The sequence below is a fragment of the Haliaeetus leucocephalus genome, unplaced genomic scaffold (genome assembly GCF_000737465.1).
Source record: "Haliaeetus leucocephalus isolate CR32 unplaced genomic scaffold, Haliaeetus_leucocephalus-4.0 Scaffold784, whole genome shotgun sequence".
Lineage (NCBI taxonomy): Eukaryota > Metazoa > Chordata > Aves > Accipitriformes > Accipitridae > Haliaeetus > Haliaeetus leucocephalus.
This window is the reverse complement of record NW_010973220.1, coordinates 5,228,799-5,253,128: the sequence shown is the minus strand read 5'-3', so window position 1 is coordinate 5,253,128 and position 24,330 is coordinate 5,228,799. Positions and strand designations below refer to the sequence as shown.

The following is a 24,330-nucleotide window of genomic DNA, read 5'->3' as shown; positions in this document are numbered from 1 at the left end:
ACCAAAATGTGTAAATGGGGGAAAAAACTCACACAGTAATTGAATTCACTGTGAATTTCACTTCTCATGTGGCTACAACTGCATCGTGATCTCCAGTTTCTGTTTCAATAATCATTGCTCAATTCAGTTGGAGAACAGATATGAAGACACAGGATTCAGAAAAAAAATAAAGATAATGATTCCTTACTTCTATTAGAGCTTAAAATGTGGTCTGCACATATTTTATGTAATAGTGGAGGAAATACGGTTGTTAAAAATTGCTTTCTATTCAGAAAGTCCAGATAAGAAATACACAACTTGAACCTCTTTGTTCACTTCTCAATTGCTTTTTACCAGCTCAGATTTGTCAGTGATACTCAAGCTGTGTCAGCTAGCAACTTTGCGTCATAAAAGGTATAATATGCCAAAAGAAATAACCTGGAACCCTCTTACTTGCAGACAGACCTTCTTCTCTCCACAACAGCTATGATTTTCAATCTTTCAGTAATTTCCAACCTATGCTAATAACTAGATCCTTCAAAAGCATTGATGGTAGCAATGGAAATGCATGTCCAGTACCCAATTATTATTATGCTGCTGTTAGGTTATTTAAAATGTCAGCTTCTAAGTATTGTGCAACAACTTCAAAGACAATAACAGTGTGGATTAAAAAGCAAAAAAACAATTCTAAGTCCCAAACCGTCTCAGCTAAGCCAGAGAGAGATATATATTAAAAAATTTTCTCTGCTTCCAGCTAGAGATGCTCATAAAAATATCATATGTTAAACCATTGGAGGTCATCTTCAAAAGCCAGGAACAGCAATATTAGAACCTGATGACATCCTCTATGCTCCTCTTGGTGTATATAATATTACAATGTAATTCATCCTTATTATTTCAGTGAGGTGGATCTTGCTCTTCTTATTTGAATGTTATAAAAAGAAAAATAACAATTAATGGCATTTGAACAAGTTGTAGCTACTGACAGTGGTATTGCAAAGAAGTTTTTTAGAACTGGAGTATAATGCCATTTTAGCAACAGGTTTCCTCTGAGTTACATGAACACTTGACTTTCATAGCCAGTAATTTTTATAATCTTCAAGCTGTCAATAATGTTTTTTCTTGTTTTGCTGGGTATGAACCCTACAGTTTATTTACACTTTTTGGCTCAGTGAAGGAATGTGACTAGCACAAAGTGACTGCAGAGAGAAAGAATGTAGCTTCATTTATTTTTTGGTTACTTCTTCATATTCTGTATTAACTTCCTTTTCAAAATCAAGGTCATAAGATTAGTATCAGAACAGGAAGTAGGGTAGCTGTAAATGCCATCTTCAAAACTGACTTCTCTGTCATGATGCTCAAAGATTTTGTTATCTTTAACATCAGTGTAGTTGCACTAATTCATAAATAAATGCTTCTTTACTTTTGGAGAACGTCCTGGGTGTTAAAAACAATATCATGTATGAGATTCTGCTTGCTAGTATTCCATTTACTCCAAGGGAGAATGTCTCTTTAAAGCTAGAAAGCAAATTCAGAATAAATTCAGTCTAATCAAGTTATCTTTGCACCTTCAAAAGTCAATATCACACCTTCAGCTCACTGGGAAGAAATATTTCACTTTGCTATCAGCTCATCATCAACTGACAATTCATGGAAGGCAAGCAATTCCTGGGGGTTGTTTCACTGCTTTTAATCTCTGGATATTGTGGCAGCCTTATCTGTGAATTTTCCTACATTGCCTAGTTCCTTAAAACCTTGAACATGATTTTAGCATAGATTTTGATTGATATTTTAATTTCCTTTATTAAAATATAATATATAAAAGGAAAGGAATCTTTTAAGCTCCCAGCTGACAATGAAATAGTACTTACATTGTCACAGGGAGCTAACTTCCTATTAATACAATTGTATTTGACATTTCCATTAAAAAATCTTCCACTAGTGTTATATTATTATGTCTGTGACAGCTCACTGTGGGTTCTATGGTTACATACTGATTTTAGATTATCGCTTTACTGCATTTCTTTCAATGTATATATGGGGTCCAATCTAGAAACACATTAATTTGGTTTTGTTCTAAAACATTAGTAAGAAGATGTTTACTGAGTTCAGTTAAACTTTTGCATAATAAGTGTATGTGATGTTCTAAATTTAAAGAAATTTAAAGAATGTCTTGCTTGAAGGAGAATTGAAATTAAGGTCTGGAAGTAACATAAAACACTTTGTTAATTTTGTCAGTTAAATGTAGGCTTTTGGACAATGTAATGGAACACCTCTCAAGAGACACCATGAAACTCAGGAAGCCAGACATAAGTGAAACAGGAATATGTAAGGAAAGGCACTAGACTGAGTAGACAAAATCCCAGAACCAGCTAAGCTCAGCTTAAATTCTGAAGAATATGATTTCTGTCATGTTCCCATCACAAGACACTTTTAAGGATACACAGCAGCACAGAAACCCCAGCCTTCAGGGTTTCAAAATCATTAGACCTTTAAACATATGTGTATAACAATATAAATTTGATTTTAGTAGCAACATATGATTTAAAGTACTACCTTATAATGCAATTCAGACAATTTAAAGAGTGTTAACAGTAACATCACAAGGTCAGGTAGGTATCTCAATAGCAAAAATTAGTTTTCATAGAGTATCATTTATACACAAATTATTTATTCAGGTACATGATATATTCTGTCTGGGAGCTTGACCTCTGCATTGCCATCTGCTGATTGTAAATTTTGTGAAAAACACTGCGCCAACCTCAGATTTTTGCTTGTTCAGAAGATTATCCTTTCTACATTATTTAACTACCTGTCATTTGACCTTGTCTTGAAAATCATTGTGTGCTTCTCATGTCACTGCATTCACTGTTGACAGCTGGTGTTTATCACCAGAAGCTGTGGGGGGAAAATTACTCAGTGTACAGCCTAGCCCACTTACAAAAGCAGATCAAATAAAAAATAAATAGAAATGAGGAGTCCCTAAATACCAGCAGCTAGCACTTCAACAAATACGGGGAATGCACAATGGTTATATCAGGTTTCATTGTGCAGCTGCTGTCAGCATTCCTACTGCTCAAGAAAACAGCTGAAGTGATACCTGTGGTTTCTAATATCAGAAAGCACTAGCTTTAAAGTATGTCAAAATGCAGCACGTGAGTCTGCAGTACTGCTATTTTCTATGGCAGGCTAAAACCTAAACAGGGTAGTGACTGATCACTGTTTGCCCTGCTCTTATAATCATCCATTACTGGCAACTGTCAGAGACAAATTCTGGGCTAGACGGACCTCTACGCTCAGCTGGTATGGCTGCTCCTCTGTTTTGATAAAACACCTGTCAGATGCAGAAAGCGGCATCAGGATGGTGATGCGGGGGACATCATATTTCAAGTGTGAAATACAATCCCAGTCCTGGACAAGCTTGGTTAGTAAAACTACAGTACATGTTTTCATTTAAAGGCATCAACTCTTGTATCATAGACAAATACAAAAATTTACCCTTTGGTAACTGAAAATACACTCGGTTGCAGCGCGACGTGTTAATCCAGCTGAGTTCCTGCCAATCCTTTTGTACTGATGACATGAGCTGCTGGAATAGCCACATTTCAGTAAAGCTACAATAGATGGTTATATTTAGTTTTTATGTTTATATGTTTAGTTTATTTTGAAAGCTCATTAGTGGTGTGTAGAAGCAGAAGGGCTACACGTACAAGGCACTGTTAATGTATTTTTCCTAAATTCTGCTTCCTACACTTGGGAGGTCCCTCTCCTTCATTTGCACTGATCGATGTTGATTAGCTCCTTTAAAAGCCATTTTCCTCATTTTACCTTTCTGTCATCTGAAAGCTGTGAATGGTATACGCATAGGTCCAAAAAGGGCCCTATTGATGGAAATAAAAAGCCATCAAGCAACTTTATGTAAAGACAATACCCCTGGCTCATGAAGTATCTGATTATAGATCACTGGATTATTGGAAAGCACCGTGAAGTATTGCAAAAGCTTGACCTAAATGAGTTTAAGTCTCCTTATATCCTTCCCTGAACATCCAATTGACCACTGCTAGGTAGATATTTGTTTTGACACACTGAAGCTTTTGACACATTAAAGAGAACGTGAAATTATATTCTCTCCAACAAGGTTTAGTTCCGCTTTCTTGACTCATCTTATTTGTTTATATTACACCTTTATGATTTAGACTTACAAACTATGACAGTGAAGCCTGCCTTGCTTATAGAGAGATATGTGCACTGCATCTACAGAACAGCAAAAGACTAATTCTATATCCAACCATAAAATTAATTAGGCTTTATGAAAATGTCTTGGATTATCACACAAATAATTAAGGTGGGATGGACACATATTACTTTGAACACACAAAGCTGCAAAACTGCAAAAGGGTTTGCATTGCACAGCTTTCACCTATCAGTATTAAGGGGCTCAGCCACTGAAACAGGTAATCCTACATATAATAATACTCATGCAGCACCCACTCCTAGTCGGTGAGTTAAACTAGAACAAAGAAGGGATAGTGAAATGACTGATGACTGTTCTTGAACATTAAAGGCTAGTGGGTTCACTCACATGTGACTCTTAATAGATTTTTCAATCTTGTGGATTGTGGGCTTGTGGAAAGTGAACAAGTGGCACAGAACGTAATTCCTGTTGTAGGAAACAAATAATAGTTTTAATTGTTCTTTTAAAGTGTGGTCATCCAAATAGGATGATCTTTAGGATGGTCCTGTGTATTTGGTTCTGTCCTTAAATATGCTAAAAGTAATCCGTGGAAGAGAAAATAGCTATTAATTAAGAAAGTTTGGAAAAGATCATTGACAAAAATGTCCCACTGTTTTTTCATTTGCTCACAGCAAAGAAATTTTGGAAACCTGCGTCACTAGCAAAAAATTTGCATTTCATACAATGCTTCAAACATACTTTTAAAACAGGAAATAACACTTGTATGTTTCCTTGAAATGAATTTAAGTCTCCTCAAATAACATTTTGATTAATTACATGTAAATGAATTCTAAGAAGTCTATAAAGGGATTTCTTCAGTTGTCAAGGTGATTTTTAATTAACATAACATGGGAGTCTCTTTCCTGGTTTCCATCAGTAATTATGATGCTACTGGAGGAGCTATAGCTCATCTTCATAAGGCTTACTTAATGCTTTAAGTATTTATGTAGCTTAGTCATATATATAAATTAGCAAAATAAATACTACAGCACTTCCTTGTTTTTACATGAGAACTAGTACTATAAATTCACAGCATCTAACTTCAGCTTGGATGGATCATGAGCAACATAATTCTAAAACCATGGTTAGACACAGTAGCAAAGCCATCTGAAAAGTGCAAGTTTGAACAGACAGCTACAGCTTCCCGATGAAACCTTCAAATATCCCAGCTCATCTTCCTACGAAATTTTCAACACAAAATGATTTAATTCAACTTAACAAAACACATCTAACATCTGATAATTTCGGTTATGGTATTTTCTTACAAGTATGAATCCAATATTTTTTGTAATGAACACAAGTAATAAAGGCATCTCCAGAAACTGATTTAATTAGATGACAATATTACATACTGCTACGGTCTGACAATCAGCAAAAATCGGTCCTTGTATCTGGACTATAATTTAAAAGCTTAGGCATGTGGGATGAAATTAGCGAATACAAGGGAATGTTCATCTTCTCCAGTGGACCAATATTTCATTCACTTTGTTTCCTGGAGTTTAGATTCTAGGGTCAGCTCCAATTTCAGTGAGCTCTTTTTTCAGTGGCTTCTTCACAGAGGTTTAGATTTAAAGGCCAGAAGGAACTCTTACAGTCATCTGGTCTTTTCATAACACAGGCTATAAAAAAGTCATGCCATAATTCAGGAATTAAGCCCTTCATTTCTTTTAGGGTTATCATATGTGTCTGAGAGAAATGTGGTGGCTTGAATTTAAAGTCATGGAGCAACTACCATATCACTGAAAACATTTTCCCAATGACTACTTATGAAAGTATAGTGCCTTCATCTAGACTGATCCTTTATCTAGTTTCAGTTTCCATGTACAGGTTATTCTTACTTCTGCTCTATTACAGAGCTGTTTATTGCCAGAAATCATTTATTCATTTGGAGCCTTAGAATGAGCCACCCTTTGCTTTCTACTTGTTAAACTAGAGAACTACTTTAAATTCATAATATGAGAGAGAAATCTGAATTTAACCATTCTTTTAATCCTCTAGTAATTCATCTCCATCAACAGCTTTTAAAGCACCATCACCAGAACTGAACGTAGTACTTCTGTAATATCGCTGATGCTGCATACTAAGTAATACTTCTTCCCTAGTCCCATTTATTGTCGTGGTTACTGGAAATCATTCCCAGTAGTTACAGTCTATTTGTTATCTGTAGCCCTGAACTGGTAACTTATGTTCAACCCTGACCTCAAGATCCTTTTCAGTGTCATCGCACTTGAGGATACGTCTAGCAGGTACAACATTCAGTGTTAATTTCAAGGAATATTTTTTTTTTATTTCTCTGTACTACAGCGGATAGTCCTCAAATGAAACTGCAGTTTTAAGTGATTGAAGATAACTGACCATTCCATGGTTATTTTTTCTCCTTTTTTGGTATTTTCTCTTTTTTTTTTTTTTTTCTGTTTCATTTTCTTTCAGGTTAGTAAAAGGTATTGAATAATGTAGAGTCACATTTATACGCATTTATATGTCGTTTTATACTACACCACTCAGCCTCTCAGCCATCCAACTTCTAATCAACAATTTATTAATACAAAAAATTGTTGTTGCTTTTTAAAATACAATGCTTTTTTAGGAGGAATGCTATAGCCCTTCTAGTTGTCCACTTCTTGGCAGTAATTTGACAGGACTTTCCTTCCAGTCTTTCCCTTTGTCAAAGCAATCTTCACCGTGCAAACCCAACTGCTACTGCAATACCTTCTCCTCCCATGGAGGAAGCCACAAGCCACAGCAACCTCAATCCCCCATAAACCTGGGAATGGCACTTCAACACCAAAAAGCACTTGAAGCATTCTTCATCCTTAGTGATTCCACATAGGAAACCCATCAGAGCAAGACAAGTTTAGTAGCACATCCCCTGCCCCCAAGTTCAGGGAAAGAAGATATTTTTCCGACCTGGTGGATTAAGAGGTACTTGACAGACCAGATATAGACAATCAGATTCAAAATGAATGTAAATAATTAAGTATATTAGTCTGGAATTAATCTGGTTGAAATACCACTAATTCCTTTTTAAGGGAACTAAGCCTATGCCCCCTAGACAGTCTGACTTCTGTTTTTTAAAGAACTGGGCAACATTGCAGGCTCTTTATAACTATCTTCATTTATTATTTTTGTTCGATTTTTCTATTGGTCATTTTCAAATGGCACTAAGATCTATTTTGTTACATTCGATCACTTTGTCTAATTAAGGAGAAACTTTGTTTCTTTAACAAATATGTCGACACCTTTTACAGTTGTACCATGCCAAATCATTGTACAGCAGCATCTGTAGAGGGGGATCTATGTAGCCATGAAAAACTGACGGCAGGATTATGGTCCAATTCCACTATTTATTTCTTATTTTTTGTATTTTCTTGATTTTTTTTGTAAACCTCTGATCTCCATATTTTTGGAGACCCTTCCACGAAGGAAAATTAAAGAAGTAATCCTTCTGTCTGTAGGCATAAGTTTTTAGACAATGTGGCCTGCTCTAGGAAATGTTAGGCATCAAACAATAAGATGACAGCCTAACAGAAGATTTTGGTACCTATATATTAGCTGCCATTATGTCTTATTTCCAAAGGAGAATTTTAGGAGCTTTAATTCCTGTTAGTAGACTATGAAGAGCCAAGGAAATCCAAACCAACCAGCATGCTGAAGCTCAACCTGAGCTAGCCTGTAGGAAACATCGTGTACTGGTCATCTCTGCAATCCTTTCTCATCCTTTCCTGTATGGGACTCAAATATCATGCTGTGGGCTTTATACAAAACTGTTCATTTGCTACCACCAGTCTCCAAATATACCTTTGGCAAATCTTTCAGAGAACTTATTTTTCTTTTAAATGAGTCAGAAAAGCTTATTCCTTTTTATATTTTCTCCTGTGACTTTTTTTATGTAAAGTACAAAAGTTAATCCTTGCATCAGGCACCACTAAAGGTCTGTTCTTATAGATGCGTTCCTTAATTACTGGGTCACAGGTTCATGTTTCCTTTTACATCTTTCTTTAGCTTAACAACACTTGAAGAAATTTTTTGAACAGTGGAAGAACTTTATGAGGAGTGAAAATTTCCATGCCCAGAACTACATCCCAGTCAGCTTTTGTTCCCTCCTGAGTACCGCACCCCCTCTGACACCCTCATTCCTGGGTAAGCTTCACTATGTTCTATAAAAGGTGCTCCCACAGATTTCACATCACCAATCACACCTATCTGTGATTGAAACCTATTCTGAGAATTTCTGAAGGCAGGAGGAGTATAGAGTCTCTGGCAAACATTTTGTTTCTCCATCACACATAGAGGTGGACAGCATTTATGGAGCAGATTTAGTGAGATATGGAGGAGATCTGTGCCTATGAAGTTCTACCTCTACATAGGCTGTAAGAAACTTAAGGAGATTAAACAGTTTCAGGCTAGGGAGGCAGCTGAAAGAAGGCTTTCTGGTCACTGACACTGAGTTTCCTTCAACTTGCTCTATTTGGTCAGTAGCTCTTCCATGTGTCTACGATACCAACAACATCAGAACCTCTCAGGAAGGTAGATCTCAGAAAGACACTCAATAAATCTTCCAAAAACTCATCTTCCTTTGAAATTATGCTAAAGCAGCATAATTTTCTATATTTTGGGGGAGATATTTTCTATATTTTGACTGGAAAACCCGTATCTTTTCATTGATGTATTTTTGTATTAAGAAATAGAGAAAACTGAACATAAATAAAAAATATTTTCTTGAACTTTTTTCCAAGTGCTAGAATATCTGTATGTTACAGTCCATAACAGCAGTAGTTCATTTCAGAACCTAATTTCAAACACAACATTTTATGATGCTTTTGGGAAATTTGAGTAAAGTGTTCTATACATAAAAGGAGAGAAAATAAAATCTTCAATAAATGGACTGTTAATGCCTATTCTTTAAATAGAAAAAAACTGTTTAGAGCTAGGGAGGATGCAGATACTGACCAACATACATTTCTCAAAATTATATTCAGAATCTTTATCTTCGAGTTAAGATGGCACTTAACTGTAAAATACAATACACCAAGGTACATCTAATAAGTAATGTAGTTTTTCTGAAAGGAATGGTGAGAGTTTCCAAATATTATATAATATTTGGGAAAAAAAATGAGATGCCAAGCACAGAAATTGTGGGATTTTTTTCCTTTTTTCTTCCCTTCCCTTCCCTTCCCTTCCCTTCCCTTCCCCTTCCCCCTCCGCCTCCGCCTCTGCCTCCCCCCCCTTGTTGCCTCTACAAGGAAACAGGTATTTCAGTGCCCTCACAAGACCTAAAACTCATAGGATTAAAAAAGCTTTGAAAAATCAAACTACATATGATGCCTAGGAAAATACAACAATTTAACAGACAGTGATGTCTGCTGAGGTTTGGAAGTCAAAATTATGACTTCCAAAAATCAGTGTTAAGATGAAACCATAGTAAAATTAAATAGAGAAAACCAAATATTTTTAAAAAATTAAAAGCCCAAAGGGCAGTTCATATATAAGCACATACATAATTTAAAGCAAAAAAAATGGTAATCCAGTTCAGTCAAACCTCTGGAAATAAAAATGGCCTTGTGCTACTCCAGATCTCCCAATTAAGCTGTGAAAGCTGTATGTTCAATGTTATTAAACCAGCTAGTGAAAAATGTATTACATATCACCCCCATTTTTATTCCAGGTTGTCATGAACAGAATCTGTCTTACTGAGTGTACTGGTGCATTATCTTTAATCCATTTTTAAACATAAAGACTTTTAAGGTCGTTGTTAATTAGAGAAAGGTCCAAACTCTTCCTAACTTAAGGCTTTGGATGCATCACTGTGGTTAAGCAAATTTACCTGTTTGGATTAATATAAACATTTGAGAATTAGACTAGCTTATCTCACTGGGTTTCCATCATTTAACTAACACTTACTTCTGGGTAGGAAACAAGATAAACTTCTTTCATCCAAATAATAAGCAGTATTGCCAATAAAAACATAATACTGAATGAAACTAAGTGGGGGAATCTGTTAATCTGTTAATTTCTCACAGAATTATAAAACTAGTGAAGGGAGTAAAATAAATGTCAAAGAAGGAACGTCAACAGTAGCATTATAAGGACAGAATCAAGGAGAAAGAAAATGTCAAGGGAATGTTGTACCTAATATACTCCCTTTTAAATTGCTTCACATCTAGAAATTAGGCAATTCAACAATAGCCTTAAATTATTTGCAAGAAACTTGACTGTGGGGCATTTTGCTCTTCATAAGCTACACACTAGATATATATTCAGCACAATTTACAGAGTACTGTTCTGATATAGCTTACTGAATAATATCTATAATGCTACAGACGAGTAACTGTAACCTAGACATTGCCTTCCCCCCTGTAAAGTCACAGAATTCTGTGGAGTCTGTTCTTCCTTTGACGAACTCCATTTGGTTTGTGATAACGCTTTTTATATTTCCTCATTCCTCAGTGTCATGATTTTGTCCTCAGTGTCTTTGTAAATTGAAAAGCCATTTAGATTGGTCAGTTCTACCCAGCCATGGAGAAGAGGTTTTACCTTGATTTTGCTCTCACTACTACAGTGAAAATAGACATGTATCTTAGCAAATATTTTCCTGTGCAACCTCATTTTCAATGCTCAGTGGCAAGATTTACTTCATAATATAAATCAAAATTCAAGTATAATAGAAAAATACTGCTTCAGCTGTGGTTCCAAAGACTTTCTTGCAAATATTCACCCAGCCTAGCACATATCTCTGAATGAATTTCCCATTAGTCCTTGTCATTGCTACTTGTGGAAAAACAAAAATTATCAACTAAAAGATGTGGGCTTATGCAATGGAAGAAATATAGCAAGATTAATGATACACTTCTAGCTGTTGTGCCCAAAATGGAAGATCCAATGACCCTCTCAACATCACTCCTTAGAGGTCCTGAGCCAATATACATTTAACAGCAAGAACTTAAAATACAAGAAATACAAGGAAATGTCAGCTGGAAGTCTGTGGCACAAAATTCTGAAGGAGAAGGGAAATTAACATAATATTCTTACCCCAGATATTTCTCATGGATGATAGACCTATAGATGATTCTCTGAACAACTGCACATTTTTGCTTTGACATATTTACACTTCTGAAAATACAGTTTTACAGTTCCTTTTGGTTTAATGAGGCATATATGGAAACTGGATTTTATCTGACTACACTAAAAGTTGCATTAATTTGCAGAGACAAGTGTCAGGTAGATTTTTCTGTCCAAGCCATTCCATGAATCGAACTATTTGGACCAACTTCAATAGAGGATTGATGAGTGAATTTCCTTCCACATTATTATGCATAAATTAAAAGCAAATGCTTTGTGTTGAAGAAATAAACAAAGAATATTGAAAAAATATAGTGTAGATTTTTTTCTGAAACTCCAGAAAGATTCTTTAAATATTCACTGCTATGAATACTAAACCATGTAATTGAATATCTTTCTTCAATGGAAAGAATGTGTTTCTTCTTCTCTATGGTCTACTTTTCACCACAGTGGTCAAACTACTAACCAAGTTGATTGCTACAGTCTGTAACTCGAATTAGGGAGAAGGAAGTGACTAGGGTAGCCAGGAAAAAGTTTACATTAATATTATATAATTACTGGCAAAGAGTAGGAATCTGTAGAGAACAGCAACTTCTAAAATGTCCCTTACTGCTCCACAGTGTTTTAAGAAGCACTGCTGGTTTCTTCACATACCAGTAAAAGCCAAGACAATAGGTAAAATGATTATACTTCAGTAACTAGATTTTTATAGTTTTTTCAAGTATATGTTCAGCTCCTCAGTAGCGTTATTTGTCATACTCCATTAAGATGCTACCTTTTTCTTAACTGCATGTACAATAAAATAAAATGGACAGTTCTCATTTAAATAAAAACTACCTTGCAAGGAGACATGCTAAGAATGAAACGCCTTTAAAACAAAGTGCTCTCTTAAAACACTTTTTATGAACACCTAGAGACGAAGAAGCCATAAACCACAGTTCCCACAGTCAATCCGATTTTTTTATGATGCATTGTTCAGTAAAAGTAGAAATCTGCAAGAACTTTCAAGTCCATTATGTTTATCCCCACTCTGCTATATAGTTTGCTTTCATAAATTATTATTTTACTGAAAGAATCAAAATTATTCTTTGACGAGGAATCTTTCTGAATCAGATATACCAGCTTTTCATCAATAAAAAAATTATTTTGATCTGACCTGTTCAGACACTTTTTTTAGTTGTAAAATACTGAAAAATCAAAAATTCATTCTTTCTGTTTTATAAGTATTATTTTATGTGAACAACAGTTGACTCAGTTCAGTTAGCAAAAGTACATGGCCAGAAGCCTATTTCGTGTTGAAGGGTTTTTAAGCAAAATAAGAGTTTTAGCTTTATTAGGAACAAGAATGAACACTAAAACTTTAAGCCATTTTTATCTTGAAACCCAGGAAATTTACTAATATTATTCTGAACTGGCTCAGATACTCAAGGTCTACCTTCAGCTGCACTGACTCATCATATGTTTCATATCCAAAGGCAAAACTAAGACTTTTGAGTTCTCATGTCCTATAGAAATATGGAGTATTTTACAAGCGATACCATTCCCTTGCTTACTTGCAACATCTAAAACTAAAAAAAAAAAAAAAAAAAAAAAAAAAAAAAAAAAAAACCACCCCCCCCCCCCCAACAACAAAAAAAACCCTATTGCCTTACCTCTAGGATTTCAAAGTAATGTCTCCAGCAGCACCACTGGGACAACAGTAGGTTCTACATTATGAATGTGTTATGGAATGTGAACTGAAGGAATGCTAGCCTTGCCAAAATTAATATACAAGCATATGGCTGCCCAGCCCCCTGGCGTTGCCAGAACACACATAGGAGGAGGCACTGAATTAGTCCCAGACATTGCCAGAAGTCCAGATCAGCCAACATAGACTAGCACATTTACACCTGGATTCAGAGACCACAGCAGTAAATGTCAGGGGTTTGGAATCCTTCCTGAAACCTCATCAGATTTACCCAACTTTACAGTTCTGAAATGAAATGAAAATGTGAAAGGTTTATAAAGGTACTGAAGAGCTGTGTTAAATCACATTTGTAACCTTCTTTAATTCTCCACCACACACAAGTTCCTTGAACGGTTACTTTCAAATTTTGAGAAGAAATCCCTTCAATTTTAAAATTCCCCCCCTTATTGAGTAACTATGGTCCTCAGCATGACTAGTTCTATCCAGTAGAACATAATGGGACACTGAGTGCAGCATGGGAGGTCAGGAACAGGCATGCAGATTCAATGCATGTCTGCATATTACATTCCAGTACAGCATTCAGGAACGTCTTGCTACCAGCTACTCCTTATGCTAGATACACAGAGGGAATCACAAGCCTGCCTCAGGTTCTTGGAAATATTGGGTGGCTGTTACCAGCAATTGCCAAAAGAATAGTTTTTCAATACAGTATTGCTGGCTTATCATAGTTAGGATGATTGACACTTCATGTGAATGCCCTAAAAAAATCAAGATCATACTGATTGCTAATTTGGGGTCTGAAGGAATTTATTCCCCTCTTTAGGCAAAGAATTGGGCTTTTTTTTTTTTTCCCACCTTTCTTCCAAAAGGAAAGATTTGCTGCACTCAAATCTTGCACATCTCATCTAAATAATCTTCTTCCTTTGCTGCACTTCTGATTGCACACTGTTTTCTTCCTCTGTCATGCTGCCTAGTCTCCTGAAGGTTCAAGTGGTTTTATCTAATATCTTGCACAGGTATTATATTGTCACATATAGCTTTATCGATGAATACCTGCATTGCATTTGAGGTCTTGAGATCTACTTAAGGCTCAGATATAGCCAAGACAAAGACCTAAAGGCCAGATTATATATTTTATTGTGTTGTCTGGGCTTAAGCTCTGTGATACTTTAGTAGATAAACTGTGCTGTAACCACAGTGTTGCTACCTCTCTTTTTACTCAAAGTTACACGCCTGCTGTTAGCAGCACATCTCTACTCCATACTAGAGACAACTCTCTTGCCTCACAGCTGCAGTGACTTTTGGGATTTGTGGCACTTTGCTAAGCTGACAGAAGCAGACCTATTGTAGGAGACAGTTAAGCAGCCCTTAAATAATGTTAATATGTTGCCTTGTTAATGAAAGACATAACAGTTGATTTAAAAGTGGATTTGCAACATAATAGTTACTCTCTTTTTTTTTTTTTTTTAATTGTGATGTAATATTTCCTCCAGGTATCTTAGGCCTGTTGGTTACTTTCCCTCTTTATAATATTCCTTGAATCAAGAGTACAGAAGATGTAACTCAAATGTGACAAAGATTTGAAAATTATTTGATATATTTAATAATACTCTGAATTAAATTCTGTCTCTGTTTGATTGTATTGTGACTTACATTTCAAAATATAGGGTATATAGTTCAGCACACAGAGTAAAAAAATAAATGCATTAACAAATTCCCTGCTTACATGTAGTAAACCAAATACAAATTGGGTTTAAAGGGAGTGGGAAGAGACTGAATGGAGTACAACTTCCTCCTCCCATAAAACAACCCAAACAAAATGCTTACGAATCTATATTTACCTCCTACATTAAGGGGAGAGAGAGAGACGGTTTCTATGATTAAAAAGTGAAAGAAAAAAAAAATCCCAGAATGATTGGATAGTACCAAATACTATGTAAAATAAAATGTGCAGTGTTCCAAGACTTATAAATAGTAACAGAAACATTCTAACATATCCCATAATCAGGAGTCAAAGATTACGGCTTCACAGTGAGAATTTAGTCTACCAGGTGTTTGAGCAGGATTAACACAATGAAGTATCTGAGTTTGGTTGACAAGAGATGTGAAATACATGGGGACAACACAACCTGTAGGATCACCAGTAGTTTTAAAATTACTTAAGAATTTTTAATACTGCTTTGAGTACTTATAAACCATTTCTTTGAAAGGGGAAGTATGAAAGAATGAAAACTAAAGGATGATTTCTGAACAATGCATCACCTTTCAACTGTTTCTTTTAAGAGCGTCACATCAAGGTAAAGGCACAATGTTTTTTTCTATATGGTATAATGGACCATATACTGGCAGTGAGCCAGTCTTTATGTTGATACTCTGCTGCATCTGAGAACTGATGACATTTGGAAGAATGATAAAACTATGATAAAAAAGTGTGGTGCTTCAGAGATCTAAACTGCATTCTAATTCAATGTATGTTCATTGGCTGTCCAAGATGAATGAACTTTAATTGTGATGGTGATGAAAGAACACTGCTGTATATGATGACTGGGCAGCTGCATACCATTACAGACTTAGGAATACTTTTACGCCCCCTCCCAGATACACACTATTCTTGGTACCAAAAGAGGATGACATTGCCACGATGACATGGAATTCAGAACATAGCTTTCACCCTATCTTAATTTTCTCACCCCGCACTTTCTTAGATACTTTAATCAACGACCATATTGCTAAGCCTAAGGTAACAGAACAGTCATGAAAATTTTGACATTGTTATTATCTCTTTATTTCAGAATTTGTGATTACACAAAGATATGAAATTCCACCTTTTTTTTTTCTTCACCACCTCTACTTCCTGTGTCCTCTGGGATGGAGTCTGGCAACCTTACATCCCTATTTTTCATAATGATTAAATATTCATACAAAATATGCCAAATCTATATGGTATATCCCCAGAATACACATATGTTACCAGATGAGACAAATTTATCCTTGATCTTATCTCCTCTGATTTTCCTCAATACACAGATTTGCATAGTATTATGTGATAATATTAGGAAAGTTTTAATAGCAAGCTTCTCATATTATATATATTATCAGCCTTCACATGTTACAATATAGTGTGTGATTTAACTGACAGATCCTCTATTTTGAAGTAAAATAAATGAATATATACATTCAAGCTGCATACAAAGTAGCTACTACTCAACATAATTTATAATAGTAATAATCTGACAGTTTAAATCATATCTCTTAATTTCCTTGTTGGGGGTGTTTATGACATCTCAGAGGTCCAATATTTATAGCTAGTCTTCTGCCCCGTTAGTGATATGCTAATTCATTAGAGATTTTTTTAATTAAATGTGCAGACTGAATTTTTATTTATTTAGAAAGAGGCTTTTAATTACCATTAAGTGCATTCTCACTTTTAAGTAAGCTCAAGTCTTTTAGCCTATACTGTTGACCAACTGAAAAACTAAGAGACCTACCGAGATCGTCAATGCTCCGTGGCTTTCCAAAATGGCTGCTGACGCCTCGAGTACTGTAACATTTTCATTGCAGGATTTCATAAAAGGAATGATTGCATCTGGTGGCTATCCTAACAGCCACTGAGCTGCAAAAGTAATCTAAAAAAAGGCTGTTATTTATGGGAATTCCCACTGAAATGATGCCATGTGCGGTGAGGCCATGCAGCAGGGGAGCTTGCACCCATGTTTGGGAGCTGCAATGGGAGGGCACAGGCTGTTCAGGGAAGACCAGCTGGGAAAGCGAGGAGGAGAGGTGAGCTCTGTGCGAAGGAGTGCACCGAACGCCTTGGGACTGGTGATGAGCCAGTTCAGAGCTTCCAGGTAAGGATCAGAGGATGGAGGGACACAGCTGACGCCGTGGTATGCCTCTGCTACAGACCACCTGGCTGAGCAGAGGAAACAGATGAAGCTTTCTTCAGAAAGCTGGAGGAAGCCTCATAATAACAGGCCCCCGTTACTTATGGTACATAACAACTCTCATATTTGCTGGAAGGGTGAAAAGCGGTGAATGGAACAGAACAGAACAGAACAGAACAGAATAGAATAGAATAGAAGAGTAGAATAGAATAGAAGAGTAGAATAGTTCTGCACATTAAGTAAACCCTTGAGACTCCTGAAGTGTGCTGATGACAATTTCCTGACACAGGTGAGGGACAACCTGACTAGGGAAGATGGTCTATTGGAATTGCTAGTCAAAAGGACACAAGAAATGTTTGGAGATGGGGAGGTAGAGGGTAGCCTTGATTGCAGTAACCATGAGATTGTGGAGCTTAAAATGTTCACAGGAGTGACCAAGACAAATAATTATAATACTGAACTTCAAAAGAATTTCTCTTGCCCAGGGATCAGAGCAAGGGCTGGTTCATCTTTGAGGACAACCTCCTCAGAGCATGAGAATGTCCCCTTCCAATGTGCAGAAAGTCAAGCAAGCAAGGCAGAAGGCCAGCAGAGATGGACAGGGAACACCTGAATAATTTCAAACGCAAAAAACAAAGTACAGGGAAGGTAGAAGCGGGGTTAGGCTACCCAGGAAGAATACAAGGGCGCTGCCCAAGCATGAAAGTATGCTGTTAGGAAAGGCAGAGCTCAGCTGGAGTTGAAACAAACTAGGGAGGTGAAGGGCAACAAGTAGAGTTTCTGTATGTATATTGGCAGCTAAGGGAAGTGGTGGTCCACAGCTCAGTGAAGCAGGAAAACTAGTGACAAAAGATTTGGAAAAGGTCAAGGTACTCAATGACTTATTTTTCTCAGTTTCCATTGGCCAGGTTTGCTCTCAGGTGTCCCATTCTGTGGGAGTGAAGCAGTACCCACAGGGCAGAAAGTGCCACACTTAGCTTCCAAAAGAGCAGTGAGGATCAGGGAAACTACAGGCTGGTGAGCGTCATTCAGTATTTGGGAAGGTTATGGATCAAATCCCCCTGGAAGCCATTTCCAAGTACATGAAGGACAAGAAAGCGTCTGGGAACAGCCAGCTCGGGATCACGAAGGGTCGGTTGTGTCTGACCAACCTGACTGTGTTCCACTGTGAGAGGACTGGCTATGGCTGAGAGCTCAGCTATTAATTTAAAATTATTTATTATAACTCCCTGCATAAATGTAAAATGAGAATAGAGGCAATTGCCTGGATACTCTGCAGAAGTGTGAGAAATCGGAGTTGTGGTAGAGAAAAAAAGATATGCAGGTATATAGAACTGAAGGACCAGATTAGCCAACAATATGGGCAAAAGTGCCTCTAATCAGTAAGGTACATTTCCTTAAAGAAATTGTAATTGAACTTCAAAGTCCTTAATATTTTTATACTTTGGACTCCTTATGTCTCATTATCCATAGCAGCTGGTACATAGATGATGCATAGTCTACTGCAGCTACTTGTTACTCCACTGCCTGAAGCTGAAGCAGTTTGTGGCACTGATTGGAAAAAATGCTGATGATCCTAATTCATTACCAACACAGTTATAGCTGATCAGATGGCAGATTGTTTTCTAAAACGTTAGAAATATGCAGATTTCTATTAATCTGGGGCACACACACCCCTTTGTGGGCAGAATGTCATGGTTACATATTTAAGCATTCAGAAGTTTGTCAGAAAAATTGCCTATGCATATGCAACTTTATAGCCTCTTTGACACATCCATCATAATATTTTAGTTACATGACTCATTATATTTCTTCCCCAAAGCTTCTAGTTGTGTTTATTGTTATTCGAGATGGTATTTTTTGTTGTTTTCCTTATTCGGTGTTTGACCCCATACTTCACCTAGCACACATTATTCAAATCTTGTATTGAAAGCAAAATTATTTTCTTCATCACCATTTCCATGGTGGTTTTGCTATAGTGAATGAATGCCTCATAAATACAAATTCCTAAGATTCAATTTATTACAGCCATTTTTCAGTTTGAAAATTAAACACAGTTGTACTAAGATGCCCACTACTTTTGGGTATGCAGTTTTGATCACTTGAGACCTGACTTCTTCATACAGTAATTTATAACATTGTCCTCATTCAGAGCAGTCTTAATTGATTTTATTTACAATTGGAAACACAACAGTTCTGCAAGACTGATCCCACATTTTTCATGGTGCATCCGGAAAGTAACAAACATAGTTCCAAGAATATTTCATGCACTAGATGAAAGATAAATCTTTGAAATTCAGGTGTAGATTCCAGGAATTTCCTTTTCCTTCCCTCCAGACTCTGCCATGCTTTACAGCTTTGTCTCTCTCTTTCCCCTAGGAGACAACTGGTCTGTCACCTCTCACTTTCTCCTCTTGTTGCTCTCTGCTCCATAGGCTACCTCTTTCTACCAGAGATGCTCTAACTGATAGATATCTAAGCAGTTGTTCTCAACAGGGGTATTCAACTTTAAAATCTTCTTCTTCAATTTAAGAATGGAAAAAGGGCATAGGTTCCTGAAAGCTTGTCTCATCTTTCCACTTATAAAGATACTACTTTTAACATGACTGCATTAATGATGGTATCATCCTGTTTCACAGCCATCAGCTCCCTCTCTGGTGTTACACATCTTTAAACCAGAAACAAATTAATCAAGCATCCTACAGACAGCATTTCCTTTCAATTCAGCCTGAGAGAATGAGGCACTGGATTAAGGCTTCTGTTAAAAATATGTGACCATAAAAGCAAAGACTATATTATCATTTATGTGTGCAGACCTTAATTTTAGCATTCCCTAATGTTAGGTATTCCAAGTTCTAATTCTAAGTAAAAATTCAGTACTGTCCCCTACTACAGTTTTTTTGAAAGTGTTTGCATATTATGTAAATCACATATATATCACAAAGTATATATACACCTATACTCTCACTTATATGTTTATATTGGCTAGCTCTGAACATAAGCAAATCTCACTGAATCATCTGGAAGTATATTTAAAAAGATATTTTAGTATTGTCATTCCCATTGGTTAGTATGAAGCATATTGTCTTTTGAATGAATATTAGTACATAAATAGCAAGTGGATGAAGCTAGAAAGAAAGTCAAAGTACACTGATTGGTAGAAACAGGGAACTACTGTGTCAAAGAAAATAACCAAACTTCCTACTTGTACCAAGTTCTTGTATTCCTGCTGAATAACAACTAACTAGACCAGCTGACAGCCAACCTCCTGCTAACTCTCACCTGAATTCATATGTTATTTACCCCCCCCATCCCCACCCCCTGCCTTCCCCCACATACTTGTGGTTCTGCTGTATATGTACCTGTTTGGACTTCTTAGACTTCTGAAGGTACACAGGCCCGGTAGATTCAAATTTCTATATTTCTCATTTAGTCATATGCAGACCCTTCTTTCTTCTCCATAACCGTGCATCTACTTCTCCCACCAGTGTTGGAGGGCAGGATGAGCTGCTGCCCAAGCCAAGAGCCTTCTAATCCCAGGTGCCATGGGAAATCCCCTCTCCCACTGCAGCACAGGTTGCTAACGTGACTGCTGATTGACCGATGTAATTCTTATTTTATGTCAGAATAAATACACCAGAGCTTGAGTAAAAGGGAAAGAGGAAAAAACAATAACTAACATTAAGATATGACAAAGGTTGAAGAGGAGGAGATTTTCTTCATTAAATGTTTCCCTCTTCTGTCCTGCAATACTCACATAAATATCATTTGCAGTGCTCAAGTTTAGCAGAAATCTGAGCCCTGATGAACCCCGTGACTCCAAGTGTGTTTAGTTGCTGATATTTATCAAGTGGGATAGCATCCAGGGGTGAAAGGGCTGTAAACACCACTGTATTACTTAGTATACACGTGATAGTGATGGTTGATGAGGCTGGGAAAGATTTAGCTGCTCTGTGAAACGTGAGCAAGCCAGAGAAGGAGGAGGAGGAGGAGGAGGAGGAGGAGGAAGCTAAATAAGAGCATGTAAATCCTAGTTAGGCAAAGCAAGAGTCTATTGTCTGAGATTTGCATAGATGTCTGCAAGCAGCTTGTGTCCCTTAGGCATTCTGGCGGTAAAACTCTGGTTTGAGGAGCCAGAAGTTGACTGAAATTAGCTTGATAGGAAAAAATCAAGCTTGCAGATCAGTATGAAAACATTACAAACAATAAGGGGAAAAAAAAAAGGATAATAGGATAATCTTTAGGCATAGGAAGCCTGTCAACTGTCAAGCTGAGAAGTACTTCTGGATATATTGCAACTGTTGCATATTTTAAGTTATCCTATATTTTGAGACAATGATACTAGATGACCAGTCAATCTTTTGAATTTCCCTCATCTCGGAAACCAGGCAAAGTCAGTGATTTACTGAAACTGAACATATTTTAAGAACCAACCCAAAACATGGTATGTGATTTCCTCTGGTGAATGCTAACTATTACATCATAAATTAAATCCTAGATGTTCTCAGTACTAAAATCACAGGTATCAAGGGCTTTCTTCACAATAGACACCATGTGCTTGACAGGCTAAAAACTCATTAAAATTCTCCAGCATACCTGTGTTCCTTAAATGTGGACTTGAAAGTCAGGACGGTGTCAGTTTGCTGAATTTGGATCATAGGGTAACTCTACAGTCAGAGCTATAGCTGCTAAAGATTAAATCCAGTTGATAATGAGGACATTTCAAATAACAGTCTGATGCATACATGCCTAGATGGAGAACTAGTGACATGTGATAAAAGGTAGTCAGAAAGCCACAGCATACTGGACCACTACTGTGGAAGTATTTGTAAGGGGAAGAAAAGGCCACTTTTAGGTCTATAAGAAATTTTATTGAAAGCTAGTAAAGAGATTTTTTGAACAGGTGTAATGTAATGACACAGACTGGAATCAGACAGGATTTAAGCTGCTGCATTTAGTATTAACTGAGTCTCAATATGGCAATATTTTGAAGGTGGGAAAATGAAACTTAAGATTCAGCAAGCACCAGATCCTCAGAAATAGACTGGAAACCACTGCATTCAGAGGGGCTTTTTCAGACCTAATACATGGAAATGGTATTTTGAGAGGATATTGAAAGTTATTGCCTGGGAGGGAACAAAGTTACTGCATGTGAAATGAACAAAAAGCTGTTTGAAGCAGAGCAACGATTTGCCACAATTATTTCATGTCTGGAACCAGGCCACAGGTAGGCAAGACAATCAACTAGAATGAAACAGGGTCTTACTAGCTGGAATAGAATAATTCTCCGTATTCATCATTAACAGTCAGAAAACCCGGCTCACCTGCATAGCAGACAGATTTTGTCATAGCTCAGCATCAGAGATAGAAAAATAGAAGGCTGAGAATTCAGCCATCCACTTTCTTGCAGAGGCACGTGTTCCAATACAGGTTCTGGAATTCAGATTGGTACTTGATGACAACAGCCTCTGCGACAGATGAGCTAAAGCTGACCTTAATATCGGCTCAGCTTCATGTCAGCTTTAGCTGAAGTTGCTGGATTCAGCCACTAAGTGAAATGTGATATACAGAAATTCAGACTAAATGGTCTAACAGGGTCTTCTGCTTGAAATGATGGGACAAATTAGTTAGCCCTAGTTCAGGCATCTCCAGATTGGGCATTTAAGTCTCAACTAGTCATTCTAGGCTCCCTTTACAATCCATGAAGGGAAATTAATCTCATGCTAAGAAAGGCATCTAAGAGGAGTAAGATGAATTACTCTCTAGAATGCTTATCTCTGCTGACTTTAAAAGAAGCCTAGGGAACTGGCTGAGATTTACACATCTATGCTTTGGTTGTATCAAGGCTGGGCAGATTAATCTCTCTTTTCAAGTCTGGGTGGTGTTTGTTCCTCCCCCCTCTCCGAGGTTGTGTTTAAAAACATGAAGAAGCGTTTCCATTTTTTGCTAGTGAATCCTATACATCCTTAGAGAAGTTAATAATAAGTGAAAAGCCCATTCATGTTTCCTGTTCTTTCTAAATACACTGGTTTGCTGTACCTTTCTTTCCATCATTACAGTATATATAAATTGTAATTATATTATGTAATTCCAGTAGCTGAGAGAGGAGAGTACTATTGTCACACATGAATATGCCAAAAGAATAAACCACAACAATGAAAAATTAAGAGCTCAATATAAGAAATGCAAAAAAGAAGAGGGTTTGAGAGAGAAACCTTCTTTGACAGCTGGAAGTCATCCAGCTTTGATGAGCCTGGAACTCTTAATGGGAAGGTAGAATCATTTCTGGTTTACATGGTGTCAGCAGTACCTGAATAGGAAACTTCATATTGAGGGAACTCTCCAGATACCTCCCTACAGTTTGAAATTATTCATTTTACTTCTCTTTTTCTTGTTTTTAATTATTTGTTAATTATTTTTCATATATGCTTGATATTGTTATACTAACTCATACAGAGGTGGATTTAACTGGGATGTCTTTCATCCAGAAAACCACCAAACAGCCTGCAAATGAATACATATTACATATTAACAAGTAATATGCCTCTGCCTACATTAGAAATTAAATAATTCTAAGGAAGAAAGGTTTGCAATAGCATCTTGTTTGGTCCAGTTTTTTGCAAATCCAATAACAAAACAGACTCACAAAGGAAAACACTGCCCCAGCAATGGCTTGATTACACACAACCTCTCTGCTCACTGCTGTCACTCGTCTGTCAGTCAACAGGCTCCATTGCCCAATGGATGAGTTTGATATGGGTTTCAGTGTGCCTTGTCGTGTTCTGTAACCTTGCACATTTCTGGTACAAGTCACATTGTTGGAAGGACTAACTACAAGTATGTTTTGCTTTTTGATACAAATAAGGCACAGCCCTTGCATCAAAACCTAAAAAACTTCTTTTTACAAGACATGATCATCACTGGACATTGATGCACTTAACACTGATCTAAATATCTAAAGATTTTTTTACAGTAAGAATGGCAATAATATAATTATAGCATAACTGTGCATGAACGTGTAACAGGGGACTGCAGAATTACTGGATAAATAACCAAAACCAAGATTCAAATACAAGATCTCAGTACTCTTCCAGAAGTGCTATGGGTAATAAATACAAAGAAGGGATCTGTTCAGATAAAGAATGGGTATGTACCACTTTTTAAATCTAAATAGACTGTAGACAATTTTTCCATGGTAACCAACTAATGTAACTTTAATAGTTCTAACAGATGGAGGATTATTATCTTGTTAAAAAAAGGAACCCTAAATTAAAGTCAGTCTCATAATCAAAATTGATAAAAAGAAACTTCTTTTTAAGTAAGTAAATCAAGTTCGCAAAACATAAAGCAAGAGAGCAGATACAAAAGGTGATACTTTGGAGAAGTGCCCCTTCAGCCACCATCCTGTCTCATCTTCTGAGGTCTCCCTGGAAGCCAGTTGTGTAAGTAACATAGATTCTGATTGTCTGGACTGCTTTTCTATTGTT

General features: G+C 36.7%; 1 protein-coding gene across 1 annotated transcript in view; it reads right to left on the bottom strand.

Annotated features, from left to right (window-relative positions):
* Positions 1–24,330, bottom strand: part of LOC104840535 (glypican-6-like) — a 475,472-nt gene that overhangs the window by 403,916 nt on the left and 47,226 nt on the right. The window lies entirely within an intron of this gene.